Raw genomic sequence first — 7,258 nt, forward strand, 5'->3', positions numbered from 1 at the left:
CTTTTATTAAATATCTCTTCAAATAAGCAGTACAGGTTCAGACTTTAAATAAAGTGGTTGTAAACCTCAGACATGAAATGTGAAAAAAAGCATTTTTCTCTATAGTGCGTAACTTGTCTGACCCCAGAGCACTAAATGTCATCTCTGTCTGCTGCCTCGTCCTCTGATATCTGCAAGAATCTTTTGCTGACACCAAGGGAAAAAAGGTGCTGTGCTGTGATATGGGGGGGAAGTGCTGTGCTGTGATATGGGGGGGGGGGGGGGGCTGTGATGTGCCGTGCTGTGATATGGGGGAAGTGCTGCTCTGTGATATGGGGGAAGGGGGGACTCTGTGATACGGGGGGGAATCTGTGGTGGAGCTTTATGATTGGTGGATCTGTGATGGGGGGGCTTTGTAATGGGAGAGATCTGTGATGGGGAGGGGGGGGGGGGAGTCTGATGAAGGGATTGTGTGAAAAACTTATTAGTATATGTTGATTAACTGTTTTGTGAGCACTACAAAAAAAAAATATGTGCAGTGTGCAAAGGTAATTTGTTTATATATTTTTTTCAAACTATAGTCCGGCCCCCCACCGTCTGAGGGGCCGTGAACTGGCCCCCTGTTTAAAAAGTTTGAGGACCCCCTGTATTAAATCCTCTGCCCTTGTTTGAACTTTTGGATCGTAAAATACCTTTTACAGCCCACTTCCTGTTTCTTGTCTGGTAAAATGCCTAGGCTTATGACATCATGCACAGTTCTCTCTCACTCTCATGAGAGTTTGCCAGGGAGGGGGGATGACTCATAAGAGGGCCAATTGAGAGCTACAGAGCTGGAGGTGTGCCTCTGTGTAAATCCAGGAAGTGAACAGGCAGCAGCTTCAGCTGCCCACAGTTAAAATGGATGCAGCCAGACTTGGTGGAGGGAGAATTCTGCAGCACATTTGGCAAGTACAGAATCACAGTATATATAAAATAATATGCAAAGTGGTTGGAGGGAAGCTTCAGAATGGCAAAGCTGTTTTTATTACAAATATGTGAGCAGACCGCAGTGCCTCTTTAATATCACCTGATTCAACTGTTGTATGATGCCCTGAGAGTAATTGAATACACCCTGCATATCCCAACATGGTCATCTATAGACTGCAGAATACCCAGGTAAACTGTCAGCAGAATGCTTCATCAGGGCCGGCCTTAGGTGTTCAGGCGGTCTGTGCAAGCTAATCCTGTGGCGCTCGTGGCGCCCCCCCCCCCCCCCCATCTTCACCCCTCGCTCCTTGTTCACCTAAACATACACAAAGAGGTCCCTTGTATCCTCTTCCCCTTTTGTGTGTAGGCTGGCTATAAAAAGTAAATACTTCTTCTTTTTATTTTTATCTATAAGGGGCTCAGTGTGACTTACCTTTCGGTGGACAGTGCGGCTTTGCATTTAAAATGGCACTGCCCGGCGCTTAGACGCCACTGCGCATGCGCCAATCTTCCCGAGAATAGCCAAGCGTTTTCGGGCTTTCCCAAGCAGCAGCGGCACATGCGCAGTGTGCCTGTCGGGCCCGGCAGCAGCCATTTTTTTTTCAGGTGCCACAGCTGATGCGTTGCTCTTCAGCCAGTCCGAGGGCAGGGAAACCTGGCAGCGCCTGCTGCTGTGACTTGTAGGAGTCGGACTCCTGTGATGATCATGTGAGTGACTGCGACTCACATTCTGCAAGTTGTTATGGCTGCACGGCGCCCCTGTTGCCCATGGCGCCCTGTGTGGCCGCACAGCTCGCACACCCCAAAGGCCGGCCCTGTGCTTCATGACATGGTGTGCTCAGTCTACCATTGTGTAATCCTCAGCTTTGTGACAGTCTGTTTATCAGGAATATACAGAGCCTGCATAAAACTTTGTCAGGAAAGGATGAAAAGGTGATGGCACAAGACTCTGGCACTCAAGGTAAAGTTGTCAAAGTGCACACCCCCTACAAGATAATTTATTCGGCATTGCAAAAGCTAACATAAAGTTAAAATAGTAAAAAAAAAGGTAAGTGAATGAAATGAAGGAGTTAATAAACATAATAAGGGTTAACTAAAGTTTTGTTAGATCACACCTATGCATTTTTTAGTGCGTTTTCAGTTTTGCAGAAACACGCTACAGTCCATTTAACATGGTTTCCTTTGGGTCACGTTCACATCTAGGCATTTTATAGAAAGGACCAGCAGGTTTGTGTTTTGGTTCCATAGACTTCAGTGGACCAAAATGTGCTTTTTGCATCTTGCAGATTTGCACTACAGAACATGTTCCATAGGAAACCATGTTACATGGGCTGTAGTGCAAAATGCACTAAAACTGCATAGGTGTGAATCCAGCCTAAAAAAAACGCAAAATGCACCTGAAATATGCATCAACTGCAGCCTGCATAGGTGTGAACCAGTCCTTACATATACCAGTGAAGTGGACTGGCCTCAGGTGATATACACATAGATTAAACAAATCCTCCTACATATGTTGTACCTGTTTATCTCCAGCACCTCTCCTCTGAGGTGTTCTAAAACACAAAGGCCTTTTGCAGTTCAAGCATGCGGGGGCAGGGAGTGGAGGGAATGCACTCCTCTAAACAGTCTCAGGGAAACATGCACAGCTGAGGCTGTCAATTAACTTTTATTCATAAGTCCTTCAATTTATAGTCCATATAAAAAGATTATAGCAATGTGACCAGGTTGTGTAACCATAAAATGTCCATCCACAAAGGAATTAGAAGCAAAATCCATAGGAATACAGGGTATTAAAAGAGAGAGAGGAGCCTCTACGTGTAGCAATAGGAGGATGGTCTATGTGGACAGCTTTACCCCGGATGCCTGCATACTTAAGGCCCGTACACATGGTTGGACTTTCAGCCAACAAACTTCAAAATCAACAAGTTTTCACATTTGTCCAACTTTTTCGGGTTTCATCGGACAAAAGGTTCGGTCTGCAAACGGACAAACTTTACGACAACAAAAGTCCGATGGTGCTAGTCGACCGTGTGTACAGCAAGCCATCGGATTTTTGTCCGAAGTACAAACACGTATGCCCAGAACCAATGTTAAAATCAACCAACAATAGCAGAAGTTAACCAAAGGGTGGCGATAAAGAGCAGAAAAACCACGTGATGTTGGGAAAGTTTTAGAAAAGTTTTCAGAAAAGTCAGAGCGTGTGTATGCTATGGGTGTTACCGGACAACTCCCGTCAGACAAAAATCCAAGGGAAAGTTTTGTCGGATGTCCGACCGTGTGTACAAGGCTTTAGATTTGCCTCTTTTAATCATCAAATGTGAGTTGCTGAATGTTGTACCTTCATTAAATGTAACCATATTGCTACACTTAGAGGCTCCTCTCTTCTATTTTATACCCAGTTGTGACATGAAGCTACTCTTATATCAAGGCATCGCTTGTATATCAAGTCAAAATGTATTGAAACATTTTGCTTGTCTTGCAAAACGCTCTCAAACCAAGGTTACTGTGACTGTTTTTGGCTGATGTATCCCCTCCTAAAAAGTAGCAATGTCAGATATCATTCTGGAATTTGTCCATGTTGCACAGCACTAGAATCATGTTTTGGTACAAAGCATTTGTTGTTCTAATTTGGTGCTAAAAACACAAATGGAAAAAGTTACATACAAGCAATTACAAAAAAAAAAAAAGACAAAATAAAAGGTGGGTGCCTCTTCTGGCACTGTCTTGGCCTGGCCACGGTTAAAATTGATTATTGGAAAAATAGCAACTAGATAGCATCAATATGATTGTGATCTCACATCCCTGGGTACCCTTATCTGATTTGAGATTCATCTTCATTTGTTATTGCGTTCTTCCTATGTTGCTAAGGGAGAAAGGGTTAGAGCTGAACTTCAGGAAAGCCAAAAGTCCTCCTTTGCAGTATGGCCAAGGCTGCACTCAAGGGGTTAAATGCTAGTTCTGTCTAGGGAAATTTTTCTCAACCAGGGTTCCTTCCTTGAGCAATGAGCAATAGCTGCCTGTCAGATAAGTTCCTACTGACACCTTTGATCTTTTTTAGCTATCTGTTAGGGGGAAATTCTTCCCATGACCACATGGATCATTCTCTTCCCACTGTCCATCACACTATTCTATCATAAATGGTAGATATAGACATTTGTCAGCAGTGGTCTCCTGCAAATGGAAAGTTATTTCAAGGTTCCTGAAAAGCCTGAGAAAGGATGTTTGGGATTCACGGCCCGGTTTTGAATCATGTGTCCGGGTTTTAGGGGGACTGAAACCCGGACACATTATTTAGACTGGGCTGTGGTTCCCCCGAGTAACCAAGATAGTCACACACATCTGGGAGCTACCATCCGGGAGCTGCAGGCGGCGTTCTGGGGGCAAGTTCAGAATCACTGGGTGGCAGGGCAATGATGTCAGCATGAGCAATTTGGCCACACCCACTGTTCGCTGCGGCACGCTATGTGCACTGAATTTCTATTCTCCTTAGGACACCCAAAGGTGCCCCAGGCCGCTAAAGTTTTGGCTTGAAGAAAAAGTGGCAACCCTAGTCTAGTGGGACTAGACAAAAACAGTTTTACTTACCTAAACCTCCTCTGTGCTGCTAGGTTGGTCCCTGCTGCCTTTTCATCCCTTTGGTATGGCAGTCTGTAGGTTTTTCATATGCGCTCTCTAGTGGGATAACATTGAACTAAGTTGCATGCACGTAGGCCGCTAGACGGAAATGACCATTACCACTGTACATTACGTGTATACAGGTTAAAGGATCACTAAAGGAATTCTTTTTTTTAGCTAAATAGCTTCCTTTATCTTACTGCAGTCCTGGTTTCATGTCCTTATTGTTCGTTTTTGCTTTGAAGTGGCTGTAATTCTGCTCTGATCTCCACACTTCCTGGTTGTCTGTCTTCTTATAACCATGGTACTGGGAGATTTTCACGGTGGTCTAAGCTGTCATTACTGTGTGTCTAAAACTTAACAGAACCAATCAGATTCATTTAAAAACAAAACACTGCCCTGGATTTGTTTGTTTTTTGTTCTGTGTGTCTCTCTAGTTCACAGGAACATGAAACCAGTTTAAAAGTGAAACTAACCTGCAGGCACATTATATGATTGATTTTTTATCTATTTGTAAACATTTTTAAAAGGAATCAGTTAACTTTTATGTCTCTATACCCTGTAAACAGTCATTTCAGCAAAAAAAATGTTTTCCTTTAGTGACCCTTTAAGTTGTTATTAGATATGTTACATTACTACGGTATTTTCATTTTAGTCCTGGTTCACACCAGTGCGGCTTTGAAATCCCGCTATGTCAGCGCATATCAGTGTGATTTGGATCTTTGATTTCATTGCAGCTTGCGACTTCATTGAACAGAAGACAAATCAAGACGCAATGAAATCGCAAAGAAGTAGTGCAAGAACCTTTTTCAAAGTCGCTGCCACTTGAGCTGCACAGATTTGAAAGGTTCCATTGCCGGCATGCAACTTTGAACTCACAAATGGCATGGCACATTGCACCGGTGTGAACCAGGGATTAGAGACTTTATAGTGTTACTAAACCCACAAGAGTAAAATCAGTCTGTGTATGCAGTAAAGCATTCTATGCATTAAGATAAAAATCCTTCTGCTTGCAGCCCCCCTAATACTTACCTGAGCCCCATCTCTCTCCAGCAATGTTTATGAGTCCCTCGGCCGTCCCTTCTATTTGGCTGAGACACAGCAGTGGCACCATTGGCTCCCGCAGCTGTCAATCAGGAGAGCGAGGGAGTGGGGCCAAATGGCAGATCCGTGTCTGAATGGACACAGGAAGCTGTGGCTCAGCTTGGGTGCCCCCATAGCAAGCTGCTTGCCGTGGGGGCACTCAACAGGAGGGAGGGGCCAGGAGCAGTGAAAAGGGAACCTGAGAGGTGGAGGATTCAGGCTGCTCTGTGCAAATCCACTGCAATAGAGCAAGGTAAGTATAACATGTTTGTATTATTTAAATAAGACTTTACAATCACTTTAAGCTTCATTGTAACTTTCTTTTAAGAGCAAATCAATATTATTTTGTAGCATTGTTGCAGAGCCCTTAAACGGTGTGGCCCATAGGCCGATGCCTACTCTGCCTATATGGAAATCCAGAACTGAGAGGGTCAGGTAATAAATGTGTTTTTCCTTTCCCCTAGACCAGTGGTCTCCGAACTGCGGCCCGGGGGCCCGGTGTGGCCCTTTGCTTGCCTTTATCTGGCCCTTGGGGCATTATTCCACCAACTGACACCATTAATGGGGCACTATTCTTCTCATTGATATCCACAATGAGCCACTATTCCTCCCATTAAAATCAACGAAGGGGCACTGATGCCCGAACAATTTCTACTCCCACTGGCCACAGTCCGGCCCCCCTAAAGCAAGTAGGTCAGTAAACTGGCCCTTTGCTTAGAAAGTTTAGGGCAGGGAGACCCCTGCCCTAGACTATATGAGCCTTGCAGCTCCATTACAAGAGGGGACTTTTTCAGAGCTGGGGCTTTAAATCTGAATAGAATCTACCCTTGCAGTGTGGCCCCTGCAACTAATTGAGCCTAGGGGTGCATGAAGTATATGTGTCTTACTTACCCTGTCCCTTGGTCCCTGCATTGTTCTCTGACGCCTAAACCACCTGACTGGGAGTGGAGCCCTGGTGTTATCACATACAGTGCAGGGCCATTAACCCTTCATTGTATGCAGAGGAGGTGAGCATGTGACTGTGGCCTGGAGGACCTTATAAAGCTGGCAGCACAAGACCGGTCACATGGATGCAGTGGCGGCTGGTGCTCAAAACTGAAAAATTCGGACAATAACAAAAACAATTGCAGCTTCACTGTGCCCCATAAATGCAGCCACTGTGCCCCATCAAACTCAGCCACTGTGCCCCATCAAACTCAGCCACTGTGCCCCATCAAACTCAGCCACTGTGCCCCATCAAACTCAGCCACTGTGCCCCATCAAACTCAGCCACTGTGCCCCATCAAACTCAGCCCACTGTGTCCCATCAAATGCTGCCACTGTGCCCATCAAATGCTGCCACTGTGCTCATCAAATGCTGCCACTGTGCTCATCAACGCAGCCACTGTGTCCATCAAACGCAGCCACTGTGCTCATCAAACGCAGCCACTGTGCTCATCAAACGCAGCCACTGTGCTCATCAAACGCAGCCACTGTGCTCATCAAACGCAGCCACTGTGCTCATCAAACGCAGCCACTGTGTCCCATCAAACGCTTCCACTGTGTCCCATCAATGCTGCCACTGTGTAACCATCAAATGCTGCCACTGTGTCCATCAAATGCCTGCACTGTGCCC

The sequence above is a fragment of the Rana temporaria genome, chromosome 1 (genome assembly GCF_905171775.1).
Source record: "Rana temporaria chromosome 1, aRanTem1.1, whole genome shotgun sequence".
Classification (NCBI taxonomy): domain Eukaryota; kingdom Metazoa; phylum Chordata; class Amphibia; order Anura; family Ranidae; genus Rana; species Rana temporaria.